The sequence below is a fragment of the Hemitrygon akajei genome, unplaced genomic scaffold, assembly GCF_048418815.1.
Source record: "Hemitrygon akajei unplaced genomic scaffold, sHemAka1.3 Scf000081, whole genome shotgun sequence".
Lineage (NCBI taxonomy): Eukaryota > Metazoa > Chordata > Chondrichthyes > Myliobatiformes > Dasyatidae > Hemitrygon > Hemitrygon akajei.
In genome coordinates, this window is record NW_027331967.1 from 904843 (window position 1) to 924759 (window position 19917).

General features: G+C 43.3%; 1 long non-coding RNA gene across 1 annotated transcript; it reads left to right on the top strand.

The window, feature by feature from the left end:
• The first annotated feature begins 1820 nt into the window (after positions 1–1820).
• On the top strand, positions 1821–2519 carry LOC140722598 (uncharacterized). Its single transcript, XR_012097681.1, has 3 exons — positions 1821–1947; positions 2276–2298; positions 2386–2519. It is a non-coding gene; the product is annotated as an uncharacterized lncRNA (long non-coding RNA).
• The last annotated feature ends 17398 nt before the right edge of the window (positions 2520–19917 follow it).

Below are 19917 nucleotides of genomic sequence, written 5' to 3' on the forward strand. Positions count from 1 at the left end.
AGACTGCAGCGCGCGTAGTGGACAATCGCGGTACTGCAGGGGATCAGCAGCTCCCCGAAAGTGAAAGCATTCTGAATCAGGAAGTACCGGGAGTTAACATGGCTTCGAAAGGACAGGCCGAGAGTTTGAGCGAGGAGGTAATTTGTCCCATCTGCCTGGATTTCTTCACCGATCCGGTGTCACTGGAGTGCGGACACAACTTCTGTCGCTCTTGTATCACACGGTGTTGGGAAAGGGAGGAGAGAAACTCCTGCCCGGAATGTAGAGCGGTGTTTGCTGACCGCACCCTCAGGGCCAGTCGGGCCTTAGCAAATCTGGCTGAAAAATTCCGAAATCTAAACCTGAATCCGAAAGGGAAGGAAAATAAACTTCACTGCGAGGAACATGAGGAAGAACTGAAGCTGTTTTGTGAAACGGACAAGACACTGATCTGTCTGATCTGTGCAGCTGCGCAGGAACACAGAGAGCACCGCTTCATGCTGATTAAAGAAGCTGCTAAAATCTACAAGGTAAAACTAACGTTAGTTTAATACTTAACACATTTCCTTTGTCCTACATACCATCACACGAGCCTCTATAACCAACACATCACTCTCTGCAACTTCCGCCATCTCCAACGGGATTCTAGCATCTCTCCGTCCCACAGCCCACCTCCTCATCCCGCAACTCTCCGCTCTCTATACGGATCGCGCTCTACGTACTGTATCGCCCTTATCCACTCGCTCCTCCCCACTGATCTCCCTCCTGGCACTGACACCTTCAAGCGGGACAAGTGCTACACCTGACTCCTAATCTCCTCCCTCGTCACCATTCAGGGCCGCAAACAGCCCAGTTCCTCCCGTTTCTTCCATGGTCGATTGTCCTCTCGTATTAGATTCCTTCTTCTCCAACTCTTTACCTCTTCCACCTGTCCCCTCCCAGCTTCTCACTTCATCACCCTCCCCCACGTTCCCACTCACATTGTCTCACCCGTCACCTGTCAGCTGGTTCTCATCCCCAACCTTTTTATTCTGGCTCCTGTCCCATTCCTTCCCAGTCCTAATGAATGGTCTCATCCCGAAACACCGAATGTTTATTTTCCCTGAATAGATGCTGCCTGACTCACTGAGTTCCTCCGGCATTTTGTGTGATAATCGGGTTTGATCACCTGTTTCTTTTGATGCATCTTTGTTTCTATTTCCTTCACTCTCTGACTTCCAGGATCAGCAAAAATCTTCCTTAGACTCTCTCACAAAAAAGAAATCAGACTTCCAGGAAAAGGAGCAGCAACAGAAAGAGAAGATTTCCGGAGTTCGGGTGAGGCTTCCTGAGCGGAATTTCTGATATTACTGTCGAGTTTTGCTCCATTTAGTGCAGAATAGCCGAGTATCGCAGCTCCAGTGACCTGGGTTCGATCCTGACCTCTGCTGTTGTCTGTGTGGAGTTTGCATGTTCTCCTTGTGACCATGATAGTTTCAGACACATTTCAAGGACATGCTGGATGAATGGTTAATTACAATTAACACTGAGAAGGTCGAGGAGGGTGTATGTGAATCAGTTGGCCGTTAATGGGTCAGTGAGGGAGAATAGGTTTCAGGAAAACGTGAGGGAATGTGGTTGACGGGAATGTCTCAGAAGTAGTATGGACCCCAATGGACCGAATGGTCACCTTAATGTCATCAGGGAATACAACACAGCAATGCAGTAAACTAATCTTCACCTTTCATTCGACAGGAACAGTCACAAAGCGTTCAGACCCACATCACATCCCAGTTTGCTGAACTGCGCCAGATTATCACTGAGAAAGAGCAAAGCTTACTCAGGGATCTCAGGGAAGAAGAGAAGAGGATTCTAAATCCAATGGAGATAAATCTTCTGCAGATTCAAGAGAATATAAGGTTTATTCAGGAAGAAATCTCGAAGTTAAAGGAACAGATGGATCAAAAAGACAGTGTGATATTTCTCAAGGTGAACGATTACATTTCAATTTGTTTCTGTCAAATTGAACTAAATAAACAGTGGTACATTTGAAATAAACACAGCACAGTGGCCAATTCTACCAAATCAATTGCCGCTGCTGGTGACCTCACACAGAGTGTTCTCCTTGCATGACGAACCTCCAATCATTCAGCTAATGACATTCTAAATATCAGAGATAGATATTCGATCCTTCATCAGCAACATTTAAGAGATGAAATTTCAGCATAATTAATCATAAATTAAGCTGAAATGAATCGGTCAATGATGTGAACAGTAAGTCCAATTCTAATCAGATTTGTGTTTTTATTTATTTCAGGAGGAATCTCGTCAGAATAGGAGGTAGGACATGCTCTTTACTGAAACCCTGTATGGATTTATAAAATACTTCAAAATTCCAGTTTATCACCCGCAGTTTAATATTTACAGAATCAGTGATGATGTCCTGGAATTGTCAGTGACAGATGAGGCGCTGCCGGTTGGAAAATTCGTTCACCCCTATTTGTTGAACACAGTGCTGAGAGAAACATTTGATGCTATTAAGCGAGGTAAAACTTACAAAGATTATGTTTTCCTTGTTCATGAAACACTGTTAAGTTGTAAGTTGAAGCAAGGATTGGCTGCGATAATGGTCTGAAGGGGAACTGAAGTTTATTCCACATCAACCCCACCGACTAGGAGGGATCACTGTCACATGGTCAGCTGGAGATGTCTGACCCCTGAACACACCAGCACAGGGTCACAATACAACTAATACACGGGGCTGGTAGATGAACCACTGTGTCCTGATACCAGGCACACTGCACCAACACGCCAAGACATGAATTTGAATCCTACCACAGAGCTGAGAATTTAATTCTGACTTGATGATATTGTAGGGAATAAAAGCGAGTAAAAGCGAGTGTGGTACAGGGATTGTCAGGAAAATGCACAAGTCCTTCGTGTGCAGTGAGTCCAGTGTCTGACTGTTGTTCGAGGCGGAAGAGGGGAGTGGTAGTGATAGGGGACTCAATCGTCAGGGGAACAGACAGGAGAATCTATGGATGTGAATGGGACACCTGAATGTTATGTTGCCTCCCAGGTGCCAGGGTCCGAGACGTCTCGGATAATGTCCGCACCATTTTGGAGAGGGAGGGAAAACAGCCAGATATCCTGGTGCATTTTGGGACAATGACATTGGAAGTAAAAGCAAAGAGGTCCTGAAAATAGAATTTGGAGAGCTTGGTAGAAAGTTCAGAAGCAGTACCCCCAGGGTTGTAATTTCTGGATTGCTGCCTGTGCCACGTGCTGGTGAGGGTAGAAACAGGATAATTTGACAGATAAACATGGCTGAGAAGACGGTGCTGGGGACAGGATTTCAGGTTCTTGGATCAGTGGGATCTCTTCTGGTGGAGGAATGACCTGCTCAAAAGGGATGGGTCGCACCTGGACCCGAGGGAGAACAATATTCTCGCAGCGAGGTTTGATAGAGCTATTGGGGAGGGTCTGAACTAATTTGGAGAGGGTTGAAACTGGAGTGAAGGGGTAAGACTGATGGTAAGCATGAAAAGATTGCGTGCAGTCAGACTGTCAGATAGGGCTGACAGATGTGAGGAGAAAATTGCAGACAGCAGGGTGAGTATCAGTGCATTAGGGATGCAGAATTTAAAAGGGTAGCAGATACAGTACACAAAGTGTTATATATCAATGCATGGAGTATGAGAAATAAGGTGGATGATCTTGTTACACTATTACAGATTGTCAGGTATGATGTTGTGGCCATCACGGAGTCGTGACTGAAGGATGGTTGTAGTTGGGAGCTGAATGTTCAAGATTACACAATGTATCGGAGGAAGGAAGGAAGGCTGATGGGGTGGTGTGGCTCTGCTGGTAAATCAGCAGCTAGATGTGACATAGGATTGGAAGATGTTGAATCCTTGTGGGTTGAGGTAAGGAACTGCAAAAGTAAAAAATGACACTGACACCAGTCATATACAGGCCTCCCAACAGTCAGTGGGTTGAGTCCCACAGATTACAACTGGAAATAGAAAAGGCTGATGAAAAGGACAATGTTATGACAATCATGGGAGATTTCAACATGCAGGGCAATTGGGAAAATCAGGTTGGTAAAGGATCTCAAGAGAGTGAGTTTGTTGAATGCAATGTGATGGCTTTCTAGAGCAGTTTGTCGTTGAGCCTACTCGGGGAACAGCTCTACTGGATTGGGTGTTATGTATTGAACAAGAGGTGAGTAGTTAAAAGAAACCTTAGGAGGCAGTGCTCACAACATGACTGAGTTCAGCTTGAAATTTGATAAGTAGACAGTAAAGTCTGACATTGTAGTATTTCAGAGGAGTGAAAGAAATTACAGTGGTCTGAGAGAGGATTTGGCCAAAGCAAATTGGAAGGAGATGCTGGCAGGGATGAGAGCGGAGCAGAAATGGTGTCAGTTCTGGGAAAATGAGGAAGGTGAAGGATAGATGTATTCCAAAAATATATAAATACCCAAATGGCAAAATAGTACAACCTTGGCTGAGAAGGGAAGACAAGTTAATGTGAAGGCAAAAGAGAGGGAATACAACTAAACAAAAATTAGTAGGAAGACAGAGGATTGGGAAGCTTTTAAATATCTACAGAGATGAACTAAAAGAATGATTGGGAGGGGAAAATTAAATGTGCATTGATTTGAATTGAATTGACTGTATTACTTACATCCTTCATATACATGAGGAGTAAATATCTTTATGTTATATCTCCGTCTAAATGTGCAATGTGCAATTTATACTGATTTGTGACAAACAATATGCATGCTGGTGAATATAACTTAGAAATACAGTTGTCTCAGCACGAGTTAATCAGTCTGATGGCCTGGTTGAAGAAGCTGTCCCTGGAGCCTGTTGCTCCTGGCTTTTATGCTGCGGTACCGTATCCCGGATGGCAGTAACTGGTACAGTTTGTGGTTGGGGTGACCCTGGTCTCCAATGATCCTTCGTGCCCTTTTTACAATTAAGTCTTTGTAAAACAAGCTAGCAAACAATATCAAATTGTTTTTCAAGTATTGTAAAAAATGAAATAGAGATGAGAGTGGAAATAGGCCCGCTAGAAAATGCAGTCGAATATATAATAACGGGGGATAAAGAGATGGCAGATGAACTAAATGAGCATATTGCATCAGTCTTGACACTAACACTGTGCCCGGTGTTGAATGGTGCGAGGGAAGAGAAGTGAGTGCAGTTACTGTTACAAAGGAGAAGGTGGAGGACACTCGCACTGTGTCCGGTGTTGAAGAGTGCGAGGGAAGAGAAGTGAGTGCAGTTACTGTTACAAAGGAGAAGGTGGAAGACACTCGCACTGTGCCCGGTGTTGAAGAGTGCGAGGGAAGAGAAGTGGGTGCAGTTACTGTTACAAGGGAGAAGGTGCTCAAAAAGCTGAAAGAACTAAAGGTACATAAGTCACCCGGACCAGATGAACTGCACCCTAGTGTTCTGAAAGAGGTTGCAGTAGACATTGTGGAGACATTTCAAATGATCTTTCAAAAATCATTGGACCCTAGCATGGTGCCAGAGGACTGGAAAATTGCAAATTTCACTCAACTCTTTTAGTAAGGAGGAAGGCACCAGAAAGAAAATTATAGACCAGTTCACATCACCCGTATGGTTGTGAAGAAGCTAGTGTCAAATGTTAAGTTGAGGTAATGCGCTACCTGGTGACCCTGGACAAGTTAGGAAACGTCAGCATGGCTTCGTTAAGGGAATATTGTGCCTGACAAACCTGTTGGGATTCTTTGAGGAGATTACAAGTAGGATAGATAAAGGGGATGCAGTGGATGTTGTATATTTGGAATCTCAGAAGGCCTTTGACAAGGTGCCATACATGCAGCAAGTCAAGAGCTCATGGTATTACAGAAAAGTTACAGGCATGGTTAGAATATTGGGGGATTGGTAGGAAACAGTGAACGAGAGAAAAGGGATCCTTTTCTGGTTGGCTTCCAGATACTAGTATTTCACAGGGGTCAGTGTCAGGACACCTTCATTTTATGCTGTATATCAACATTTAGCTGATGGAATAGACCATAAGATTTATGAGCAGAAATAGGCCATTCGGCCCATCCAGTCTGCTCCACCATTCAATCATGGGCAAATCCAATTCTTCCGGTCATCTCCACTCCCCTGCTTTCACCCCATTCCCTTTGATGCCCTGGCTAATCAAGAACCTATCTATCTCTGCCTTAAATATAACTTGGCCTTAACAGCCACTTGTGGCAACAAATTCCACAGATTTTCCGCACACTGACTAAAGTAATTTCTCCACATCTCAGTTCTGAAAGGACGTCCTTCAATCCTGAATTCGTACCCTCTTGTCCTAGAGTAGATGGCTTTGTTTCCAAGTTTGCAGATGATACGAAGATTGGTGGAGGGGCTGGTAGCGTTGAGGAAACAGTTAGGCTGGACAAGGACTTGAATGAGGATAATGGGAAAGAAAGTGGCAAATGATATACAAAGTTGGGAAAATGCATGGTCATGCACTTCGGTCGTAGAAATAATGTACAGATTATTTTTTAAATGGGGAGAATTTTTTTTAAATTGAAAGTAAGGATGTGATGCGGAGGCTTTATAAGGCACTGGTGAAGCCTCACCTTGAGTATTGTGAAAAATTTTGGGCTCCTCATGTAAGAAAAGATGTGCTGGCATTGCAGAGTGTTCATTTCATAATGATGATTCCAGGAATGAAAGGGTTATCATATGAGGAACATTTGATAGCTCTGGGTCTGTTCTTACTGAAATTTCGGAAGATGAGGGCGGAACTCAAAGAAACCTGGAATGTTGAAAGGCCTATAAAGAGTTGATATGGAAAGGATGTTTCCCATGGTTAGGAGTCTTTGACAAGAGGGCACAACCTCAAGATAGAGAGGCATCTATTTAAAACAGATGCGGAGAAATTCGAGCCAGCGGCTGGTGAATTTGTGGAACTTGTTGTGTGTACTTAAGGCAGAGCTTGGAAGGTTCTAGATTGGACACAGCATCAAAGGTTACGGGGAGAAGACCAGGTAGTGGGGCTGAGGAGGGAAAAAAAGGATCAGCCATGATTGAATGGCGGAGCAGACTCGATAGGCAAATGGCCTAATTCTGTTCCTATGTTTTATGGTTATCAGACCACTACACTGAAGCATTGTGAGAATGAGCTCGGACACACCAACAAGCATTGACATGGGTCAAGATTTCATCACAGGAGAAGCACACACAGCATAACCGGCCTGGCAAAGCTCCCTCACACACATACACAGGAAGGATTGGTAGATTGTAGTCAGAGCCTCAGCAATCTACGTTGTTATTTCCCTCAGTAACCTGGAAACCAATCTCCTCAGACACCGTCATTTATTTATTTAAACAGCTCACACACATGTCATACATTGTCAGCACACACCAGACATGTGATCACATTACCAGACACAAATTCCCATTTATGAATAAAATCTGCAGTCTTTACCCAGTCTGTCTGTTCTGAGGTATTGAGCTGCCTCTGACATGATGTCACTTCAACAGTTCAGAGACAGACTCCGGGATGAGATTCCTCAGGAGGATGATTTGGGAGGGTTTGATGAATGTCGAACCCACGGCCCACTTCATCAATCTGCAAGACTAAGATGTCTTCTTGAGCATGTCCATTTGTATGTGTTTGCCCCATATTCCCCTAACCATTTCCTATCTATGTACCTGTACAAATTTGTTTTAAAATATTTTATTTATACCTGTTTCTACAGCGCCTGATGGCAAATTCCATTTACCCACCTTGCTCTCTGTGGGAATCTTACCCTTTAGATCCCTCATAAAATTTCCCCTTTCACATTCAATCTGAGCTTTCTGGTTCTGTACTCCCATTTCTCAGAAAATGACTCACTTTATCTGAGCCCCTTATGAATGTATTTACCTCGATAAGGGGTCACCCCTCAACATCCTACACTACAGCTAAATAGCTCAAGCTTCTCTACTTTCTGCTTTTAACCCAAGCCCCCAGTCCTGCTAACATCCTCCTGAAGCCTCCTGTCCAGTGTAATGACATCCTCCCCATATTCGGGAACCGGAAATGCAGACAATGCTTCAAGTGTGGTCTATCATCGACATCAAAGGCCTTGTTTAAGTTCATGTGGACAGTGTGGAATAGGCTGATGAATATAGGACTGAAGGTGTTGTATTTGAATGCACCAGTATACGGAATAAGGTCGATGATGTTGTAGCACAGGTAGAGATTGGCAGGTACAACGTTGTTGGCATCACTGAGTTTTGGTGGAAAGGAGATCCTGGCTTGAAGCTGAACTTTAAAGGATACACCTTGTATTCAAAGGACAGGCAGGTAGGTAGGCGGAGAGGCTGGGGAGGGTCTGTTGGTAAGAAATGAAATGAAATCCTTCGAGAGGGGTGACATAGGATTGGAAGATGGAGAATCATTGCGGGTAGAGTTACGAAAGTGCAAGGGTAAAAAGACCCTGATGGGTCATGAGGGAGGAGCTGACCAAAGTAGATTGGAAGGGGACACGAGCAGGGATGATTGCAGAACAACAAAGACTGGAGCTCCAGGGGCAATTCGGAAAGATGAAGTATGGTTATACAGGGAGGATGAGGTAACCGTGTTTGACAGGGAAATCCGAGACAGCATAGAAGTGAAAGAGAGGGCTTACAATGGAGCAGAAATCAGCAGGATGTCGGAGTATCGAGAAGATTTTGACAGTTAACGGAAAGGAATTACAAAGCCATAAGGAGAGAAAATGAGATATGAGGGAAAGCTTGCCTACAATACTCAAGAGGACACAAAAATGTAAAGAGTAAAAGAGAGGCGAGAGTGGATATTGGACCCCTAGAAAATGACACCGGAGAGGAGAAATGTGACAAAAGCCATGGCAGAGGTACTTAATTAGTATGGGACATTGGAAAAAAAAAGTTGAATTTCCCCATGGGGATGAATAAAGTATCTATCTATCTATCTATTCTGTGTCAATCCTCATGGTGAATGATACTCACTGTATGTCAGAAATGTGAAAGTGTCGGGGTACAGAAATGAGTGTTGTTGCTGTTACTGAGGAGAAAGTGTGTGGGACGATTGAAAATCTGAAGCTGCCTGGACCAGATGGACTGCACCCCAGTCTTTGGATGGAGTTAACTGAAGAGAATATGGGGGCATTAGTAATGATCTTTCAAGAATCACTAGATACTTGGTCATTCCAGACGACTGGAAGTTGCAAAAGTCACTTAACTCTTTTAGAAGGCAGAGCAGCTGGGGAAAGAAAATTATAGGTGAGTTAGTCCGGATGTGGTGTGGTTGGGAAGATGTTGGATTCTAGCATTAAGGCTGAGCTTGTGGGTACATGCACATGATAAAATAGAGCAAAGACAGTATGCCTTCCCTTAAGGGGAAATCTTACCTGACAAATCTGTTGGAATTCTTTGAGGAACACAAAGCCAAGATAGACAAAGAATGATTTGGATGACAGAATTGTTGCCTTTGTGGCCAAGCTTGCAGATGATATGAAGATAGGTGAAGGGGCAAGTAGTGCTGCAGAAGCTCGGAATCTGGGGAAGGACAGAGACAGATCAGGAAATGGGCAAATAAGTGATAGATGGATTATTGAGTAGGGAAATCGTGCATGCACTTTGGTAGAAGGAATAAAGACATAGATATTTTTGAAAACAGAGAGAATTCAAAAATCAGAAGAGCAAAGGGACTTGGGTGTCGTTGTGCAGGATTCCCTCAAGGTTAACTTGCAATTTGTGTCAGTGGTAAGATCGGCAAACTCAATGTGAGCATTCATTTCGGGAGGATTAGAATACAAAAGCAAGGATGTAATGCTGATGTTTTATAAGGCATTGGTCAGACCACACTTGGAGTATTGTGAGCAGTTTTGGGTCCTTTATATCAGAAAAATGTGCTGGCATTGGAGAGGCTCCAGGCGGTTCCCAAGAATGATTCTGGGAATGAAAGAGTTAACATGTGAGGACTGTCTGATGGTTCTGGGCCTGTACTCACTGGAGTTTAGAAGAATGGCTGATTTATTACCCCCCTCAACCCGTTGGGTCGATGGGCCTCTGTGACCTCCTGTTAAAATCCATTCACTCACCTCCTTCCCATCTTAATCCACCCCTTTCTCGCACTCGTTTCTGCTGCTTCTCTCCCCTATTTATTTCTGTTCTTGAGGGAAGATGTCGAGCTGAAACGTAGACTGTCCATCTCTCTCCACACTTGCTGCCTGACCCGCTCGGTTCCTCCAGCATTTTGTGTCTGTTTGACCGGGAAATCTTTGCTCTCCGTCCAGCGGAAAACCCACGGGGAGACATTAGTTGTCCATCTGCTTTCGTCGGGTTAAACTACGGTGAAGGTTCATGTCGGCCACCCGACCGCGTCTCCCACCGATCCCCGGGGCCGCGCTGTCCGATTCTCCCCCCGATCCCCGGGGCCGCGCTGCCCGAGTACCCCCCCCCCCCGATCCCCGGGGCCGCGCTGTCCGATTCTCTCCCCGATCCCCGGAGCCCCGCCGCCCGAGTCTCCTCCCGATCCCCGGGGACTCTCTGATTCTCTGCTTCTCCCCCCAGTCTCTGTCACCCTGAATGTGGAAACGGCGAATCCGTATCTCGAGGTGTCTGAGGATCGGAAGAGTGTGAGATGTACCGGGATCCGGAGGAATCTCCCTAACACCGGGAAGAGATTCACAAACTGGGCTTGTGTGCTGGGATCGGAGGGATTCACATCGGGGAGACATTACTGGGAGGTGGAGGTAACAGGAAATCGGGTCTGGTATCTGGGAGTCGCCGCAGAGTCTGTGGAGAGGAAGAAACGGTTCAGTCTGAGACCGGAGACCGGATTCTGGGTCATCGGGCGGGTTGATGACGTGTTACATCGGGATTGTGACGGGATTGGGAAGACCCTCCCCTCCCCCGAGTCCCTTCTCTCTGCCGGTCCCATCCCCGGGAGGGTGGGAGTTTATCTCATTTACGAATCCGGGACAGTTTCATTTTACAACGCGGAGACCAAGTCCCATCTCCACTCCTTCACTGGGAATAAATTCATGGGGAAACTTCATCCTTTCTTCGCGACCTGGGATGGAATCCAATGGCTGAGAATCTGCTCCGGTTCCGCTCCGGGTCTGTAAACGGGTCGGGTCCCGGGACCGGCGTCCGGAGTAAAGTCCCTGTAAATATAAATGTGCGGAGAGTGCAGCTAAATACGTGGCTAAGGAGATGGTGCAGGAGGGAGGGCTTCATGTTTCTGGACAATTGGGCTTTTTACCCGGGAAGGTGGGACCTGTTCCGACGGGACGGTTTGCCCCTGAACTGGAGGGGGACTAACATCCTTGCGGGTAGATTTGCTAGTGCTGCTCCGGGGGTGGGGGGGTGTTAAACTAGATTTGCAGAGGGAGGGGAACCAGAGTGTTAGAGCAGATAGTGAGGTGGAGGAGGATAAAGGTCATGCGAGGACTGCATGTATAGACAGAAATCAAAGGTTTGTACATTAGGTTGTAAATTAATTTTCAGAGCTTTAGAAATTGTAGAAAATAAAGATTTCCAAAAAGATTTTAATGAAGTGGCTTCTTCAGCTTTACACCTATCGTAATAATTGTCTGTTAGGAAATATTTTGGATAGTCTCTCCTTTGTTAAATAGTAACAGTGAACAATTTTAAATTGAATTAAACACTGGTTGGCACATATTAAAGCAGAGTTCACCATCTTCATTAACAAAGGTCATATTAAGTTCTCTCTCCCAAACTTGTTTAATCTTTAGTGATTAAGGGGATCTGTTTTTTTTTGCAGATTTATTTATTTTCATTATCATTTATTTTGTGATGGTCGATTGATGACTTTTGAAGAGTTAATTAGCAAATATTCTCTCTCTCATACACACTTACTGCAATATCTTCAGGTTTGACATTTTTTAGAAACATAATTATCTGAGTTTCCATATATGCAAGAATCTGATTTGTTGGATACCATTTTGAATATGAATCATTTAGTAAGAGAATTTGTAATTCTCATTGGCAGAAAATATTATAAACTAAATAACTGCCATAAAGGCAGCACAGTAACAGTGAACAATTTTAAATTGAATTAAACACTGGTTGGCACATATTAAAGAAGAATTGACCATCTTCATTAACAAAGGTCATATTAAGTTCTCTCCCAACGATGTTTAATTTTTAGTGATTAAGGGGATCTGTGTTTTTGCATTTATTTATTTTTATTTTCCTTTATTTTGTGATGGTCGATTGATGACTTTTGAAGAGTTAATTAGCAAATATTCTGTCTCTCATACACACTTTCTGCGATATTTTCAGGTTAGACATTTTCTACAAAAATAATTATCTAAGTTCCCATATATGCAAGAATCTGATTTGTTGGATACTGTTTTGAATAAGAATCCTTTAGTAAGAGGTTCCATTGGTAGAATTTATAATTTATTTTTAATACATTAATACAAAAAGATAACCTCTGACCTAAGGTTTATACGTGATAGAATTATTTGTTGTTTCAGACGTGATAGAGGGGGAGGGATGAAAGGGGGAGGAGTGGCATTACTATTCAGGGAAAATATCACAGCTGTGCGTAGACAGGACAGACCGGAGGGCTTGTCTACAGAGGTCATATGGGTGGAGCTGAGGAACGGGAAAGGTGTGACCACACTAATAGGGGTGTATTATAGATCGCCCAATAGTCAGAGAGAATTGGAGGAGCAAATCTGTATGAAGATAGTAGACCGATGTAAGAAACAGGAAGTTGTACTAGTAGGGAATTTTAACTTTCCACATATTGACTGGGACTCCCAAACTGTAAAAAGACTAGATGGCTTGGAGTTTGTGAAATGTTTTCAGGAAAGTTTTCTAAAATCAATATATAGAGGTACCTACGAGAGAGGATGCAATACTTGATCTCCTATTAGGAAACCAGACAGTCAGGTGACAGAAGTATGTGTAGGCGAACATTTTGGGTCCAGTGACCATAATGTCATTAGTTTCAAGTTAATTATGTATAAGGATGGGTCTGGTCCTCAAGTTGAGGTTCTAAATTGGAGAAGGGCTAATTTTGTGGAAATGAAAAAGGATCTAGGAAGAGTGGATTGGGATATTTTTTTTTCTGGCGAGGATGTGTTCAGTAAGTGGAAGGCCTTCAAAGGCGAAATTTTGAGAGTGCAGCGTTTGCATGTTCCTGTCAGGATTAAAGGCAAAGTTAACAGGCATAGGGAACCTTGGTTTTCAAGGGATATTGGTGATCTGGTTAAGAAAAAGAGAGAGGTGTATAGCAGGTAGAGGCAACAAAGAGCAAATGAGTTACTTGAAGAGTATAGAAAATGTAAGAAAATACTAAAGAAGGAAATCAGGAAGGAAAAAAGACATGAGGTGGCTTTGGCAGATAATGTGAAGGTAAACCCGAAGGGTTTCTACAAGTATATTAAGCGTAAAAGGATAGTAAGGGACAAAATTGGTCCCCTAGAAGATCACAGTGGTCGTCTATGTGTGGAGCCTCACGAGATGGTGGAGATCTTAAACAGATTTTTTGCATCAGTATTTACTCAGGAAACTGGCATAGTGTATATGGAAGGAAGGGAAACAAGCAGTAGTGTCATGGACCATTTGTAGATTAAAGAGGAGGAGGTGCTTGCTGCCTTACAGCGCATAAAGGTAGATAAATCCCCCGGGCCTGACTTGATATTTCCTCGGACCATGAGAGAGACTAGAGTAGAAATTGCAGGGGCCCTGACAGAAATATTTAAAATGTCTTCAGCCACGGGTGCAGTGCCGGAGGATTGGAGGGTAGCTCTTGTAGTTCCGTTGTTTAAAAAAGGCTCCAATGGTAAACCAGGTAACTACCGGCCGGTGATCCTGACATCAGTAGTAGGTCAGTTATTGGAAGGTGTTCTGAGAGATAGGATATACAAGTATTTGGACAGCCAAGGGCTGATAGTCAGTATGGCTTTGTGCGTGGTAGATCATGTTTAACAAATCTTGTAGAATTTTTCGAAGAGGTTACCAAGAAAGTAGATGAAGGAAAGGCTGTGGATGTTGTCTGCATGAACTTTAGTAAGGCCTTTGACAAGGTCCCACATGGGAGGTTAGTTCAGAAGGTTCAGACACTAGGTATACATGGAGAGGTTGGAAACTGGATTCGGAATTGGCTGTGTGGGAGAAGACAGAGAGTGGTAGTGGATGATTGCTTCTCAGACTGGAGGCCTGTGACTAGTGGTGTGCCTCAGGAATCTGTGCTGGGACCATTGTTGTTTGTTGTCTATATCAATGATATAGTCGTCAATTGGATCAGCAATTTTGCTGATGACACCAAGATTGGAGGCGTTGTGGACAGCGAGGAAGGCTTTCAAAGCTTGCCGAGGGATCTGGACCAACTGGAAAAATGGGCCAGAAAATGACAGATGGAATTTAATGCAGACAGGTGTGAGGTGTTGCATTTTGGAAGGACAAACCAAGGTAGGACATACACAGTAAATGGTAGGGCACTGAGGAGTGCGGAGAAACAAAGGGATCTGGGAGTCACAGGTAGACAGGGTTGTAAAGAAGGCCTTTGGCATCCTGGCATTCATAAATCAAAATACTGAGTACAGGAGTTGGGATGTTATGCTGAGGTTGTATCAGGCATTGGTGAAGACAAATTTGGAGTATTATTTGCAGTTCTGGTCACGTAACTATAGGAAGGATATCAGTAAGATTGAAAGACTGCAGAGAAGATTTACTAGGATGTTGCCAGGTGTTCAGGGAAAGATTGAACAGGTTAGGAATTTATTCCTTGGAGCATAGAAGACTAAGGGGGGATTTGATAGAGGTTTACAAAATTATGAGGGGTATAGACAGTAAATGTGAGTAGGTTCTTTCCACTTAGATTAGGAAAGATAAAAATGGGAGGACATGGCTTTAGGGTGAAAGCGGAAAGGTTTAGGGGGAACATGAGGAGGATCTTCTTCACTCAGAGTGGTGGGAGTGTGGAACGAGCTGCCATCTGACGTGGTAAATGCAGGCTCACTCTTAAGTTTTAAGAATAAATTGGATAGATATCTGGATGGGAGAGGTCTGGAGGGTTACGGACTGGGTGCAGGTCAATGGGACGAGCGGAATAAAGTTTCCGCACAGACTAGAAGCGCCAAATGGCCTGTTTTCTGTGCTGTAGTGTTCTATGGTTCTATGGAGTGAAATAAACACGAGATGAGAATTATCGATCGATTAATTTTAACTCGTTCACCGCATCCGTCAACCGAACAGAAACACCGGGGATTCAGCAGCAGCTGCGGGCGGCGGGTCCTGAGCTCCCCCGGGTCCTACAGTCCACCCATAATGAGACAGGTTAAATGGGAAAAGTGGGAGCGGTGCTGACCGGAAAAGACAGTGAAGATTGTTCATTAAGTTCATCTGCCATTTCTTTGTCCCCCATTACTACTTCACCAGCATCATTTTCCAGTGGTCCAGTATCAACTCTCATCTCCCTTTCACTCTTCATGTAACTGAAAACTAAACGTTTAGTATCCTGATTTATATTATTGGCCAGTTTGCCCTCATATTTCGTCTTTACCATTCTTATGGTTTTTTTTCGTTGCCTTTTGTTGGATTTTAACAGAATCCCAATAATCCAACATCCCACTCACCTTTGCTACCCTATATTTCATAATGTGCAGACATATAAATCAAACTTTATATATGAAATACCGTTTGACAAGTTTCCAACAGTCAATCTGACCTACTGTCAGAATGACCTGTTTAAGACTCATCAAAACCGAAATGTATTCTGAGCAAATTATAAGGACCAATTTCCTCCACCCACTGTAAGCCTAAACTGAGACAGAGAAGCAGTTTCAGCGACAGGTTACTATCGATGCAATTCTCCTCAGACAGGATGAAGAGGTCAATACTCCCCAATGCCATTAGGCTTTACAATTCTACCGCCAGGACTTAAGAACTTTTTAAAGCTATTATTAATGCTTTTTGAGATGGTGATTTAGATGCATATCACATTTTTTTTTTACTGAGTTAAGTATTGTATGTAATTAGTTTTGCTACAAGTGTATGGGACATTGGAAAAAAGTTGAATTTCCCCATGGGGATGAATAAAGTATCTATCTATCTATCTATCTATCTGTTGGGAAAGAATTCTGTTTCCTATGCTGATAAATGGCTATAAGTCATTTCTTTACCATTACCTGCAATTCAGGCACACAAAAACAGCCACACCAACATCCCCAGTAAACTTATCTTTTGATTCATCTGTAAAAATGGTTACTGTATGATAACAACTTTCAATAATATACTGATGAACCAACAGACTCTCAGGCAGAACCGAAACCGATCGTGTAACCTAAAATCAACTGAAGTCATTGGAAAAAACAAGGTGGGGTTACGGAGAAAGCTACAGTGGGGCATATTGTATCATCAAATGCACCCATATTCCCAGCGTGGTAAGAACCCAGCCACCCAAAACAAAAAACACTCTTCTTGTGATGTCCCCAACCGTCCTCCAGCACACCTTTAACAGGATGATCATTTCCTTGCCCCCGCAAATTAATCCAGTATGTTGACATCAACTTGAACCTCTGTTACTTTGAGGGCAACTGTCCCATTGCAATCAGTAAAGCCAAAACAGGAGACGACATTACTGCACCAGAACAAATCTTAAAGTCTGTAATTGTATCACATACAAACATTTTTAATTTGAAGATGAAGCTGATCCATTAGCCACACAGACATAATCAAGAACAGATCAAATTAAACAAATATAATTGGTCAACAAAGATTTTCATGTTGCACCCAAGTATACCCACATAGATGCCTGAGGAGATTTAAAGCTACTTTACATTTATCAATTATTTTACTGATAGGTGCTTCCATGTCAGCTTATTATCCATCCACATTCTGAGAAATCTTGCCACTGCCACTTCCTCAAGACATTAATCATATAATTTAAAATCAACTGCAAGTCTATTAATGCTGTTTGTAAACCACGTAATGTGTTTTAACGACTGAAAGCTTAAAATCCTCATCAATCTGCCCACTGTTTGACCTATTAATTGTAAATTGCAATTAAAACCTCTAATCTATAAAGCTACGTCATCTGTATATTGTGATTTACCCAGGGTATCCCATTTTCTCATCTCAGAGAAAATATCATTAATCATAATATTAAATAATGAAGGGCTACAAATACTGCCCTGTGGGATCCCATTCTCTATCTCATAGAAACACAAACATAACATGCCGACCGGTACTTGGACAGTCCATCCAAAAAAAACTCAAAAAAATTATACAATGTCCCCCTCACTCCTAATTTAATCAAAAGTCCTTTCTTCCATATCATTTCCCTTTTCAGTATCAAGAATTACTGCTATTACAACATCTTTATTTAATTGTGTTTTCCGAATATCATCTTCCAAGTCTAAAACTGAATCTAATGTCATTTCACCCTTCCAAAATCCACTCTAATAAAACACTTTATCACCACTCTTTCCAAAATATAACTCAAGCGCTTGATTACCATACATTCCATAAGTTTACATAAATGAGACATTCACGATATCGGCGCTTAACTAGAAGGATCAGATGGGGATCTGCCAGGTTTTAGAATTGGCACTACTATTTCCATTTTCCATGAGGAAAGTAGATGCACAATTCAAACATTTAATATTTTTACAAAAGCGAATTGGAAACAATTACAATTTCAAATATCACTCTTTCCTGGGAACACCTGACCTGCATTATTAATAGACTTCTTAAATTCATACAAAGAAATCTCTCCATCAGTGATACTATCATTGCTACAGCTGACTTCCAGCACATCATTCCAGCACTGAAAAACAGATCCCTACATTGTTTAAATTCTTCACTTAAATTATCCTGATTATGAATCTCAGCAAATGACCCAGCCAGTAACACAACCTCCCCTGTTTCAGTAACAATCATTCTGCCCTCATTAATCATCACTGGAATATTATGATACCCACAAATCCCCCCATTTTCTAATCATATCCCAAACAATTCCAAGTCTGATATCCCTTCCAATATTATCTCCATATAACCTCCAGTAAATCACCTCACAATGGCCTTTGCCCTTTAATTGTCAATAATGTAACTCGGAGACTGATGCACCATCACATAAAAACTCACATTTCTTCCAATTTGCTTCCTGTCCCGTTATCAATCCAAATCCAAACTCATAAGGTCAGGAAGGCTGACTGACGTTTACATAAACTAATCACCCTCTGAGTTCCCATTTGAGTGACAGGCACCACAGCTAGTGACAGCAGGGGTCAGTGTTAAGTCTGAGCTACGATAGGCTGGAAGAAATCGGCCCATGTTCAGCCCCTCCTCTTCCGCTCCATCGCCATGGCGGAGATCAGCGATCCGCTTCTGTCGGTGTCGCCGGTCTCGGCGCCCACAAGGACGGGTGTGATTCCCCTTCGCGCCTCGGTGGGTCTGTTTCGGTGACGTCTGTGGTGGCTGACGAAACATGCTTTGACAGGGAGCGAGCGAGGAACAATGACTACAACTCCCAGAAGGCCCCACTGATGACGTTGTGGTGTTGTTCAGGGGTAAGTTATCAAAGAAAATGGAAAATGTAATGCATTACGTTTTCTGTACTGTGTCGTGCCTTCAATGAAAAATTAAATTAAAAGAGATTCCAGCGAGGAATAGATAGAACATAGGACAATACAGCACAGTACAGGCCCTTCGGCCCACAATGTTGTGCTGACCCTTAAACTCTGCCTCCCTAAGCTTAAATTCCTCCATATACCTGTCCAGTAGCCTCTTAAACTTTACTAGTGTATCTGCCTCCATCACTGACTCGGGCAGTGCATTCCACACACCAACCACTCTCTTGAGTATAAAATCTTCCTCTAATATCCTCCTTGAACTTCCCTCCCCTTACCTTAAAGCCATGTCCTCTTGTATTGAGCAGTGGTGCACTGGGGAAGAGGCGCTGGCTATCTATCTATTCCCCTTAATATCAACTATATCTCTATCATTTCTCCTCTCATTCTCCTTCTCTCCAGAGAGTAAAGCCCTAGCTCCCTTAATCTCTGATCATAATCCATGCTCTCTAAATCAGGCAGCATTCTGGTAAATCTCCTCTGTACCCTTTCCAGTGCTTCCACATCCTTCTTATGGTGAGGTGACCAGAACTGGACAGAGTACTCCAAGTGTGGCCCAACCAGAGTTTTATAGAGCTGCATCGTTAGATCGCGTCTCTTAAACTCTATCCCTCGACTTATGAAAGCTAACACCCCATAAGCTTTCTTAAATACTCTGTCTACCTGTGAGGCAACTTTCAGGGATCTGTGGACATGTAGCCCCAGATCCCTCTGCTCCTCCACACTTCGAAGTATCCTGCCATTTACTTTGTACTCTGCCTTGGAGTTTGTCCTTCCAAAGTGTACCACCTCACACTTCTACAAGTTGAACTCTATCTGCCACTTCTCAGCCCACTCCTGCATCCTATCAATGTCTCTCTGCAATCTTTGAAAATCCTCTGCACTATCCACAGCACCACCAACCTTTGTGTCTTCTGAAAACTTGCCAACCCATCCTTCTACCCCCACATCCAGGTCGTTAATAAAAATCTCGAAAAGTAGGGGTCCCAGAACTGATCCTTGTGGGACACCACTAGTCACAACCCTCCAATCCAAATGTACTCCCTCCACCACAACTCTCTGCTTTCAGCAGGCAAGCCAATTCTGAATCCACCTGGTCAAACATCCCCGGATCCCATGCCTTCTGACTTTCTGATTAAGCCTACCGTGTGGAACCTTATCAAATGCATTACTAAATCCATGTAGATCACATCCACTGCACTACCCTTATCTATATACGTGGTCACCTCCTAAAAGAACTCCATCAGGCTTGTTAAACACGATCTGCCCTTCAGAAAGCCATGCTGACTGTCACTGATCAGACCATGATTCTCTAAATGCCAATAAATCCTATCTTTGTGAATCTTTTCCAACAGCTTTCC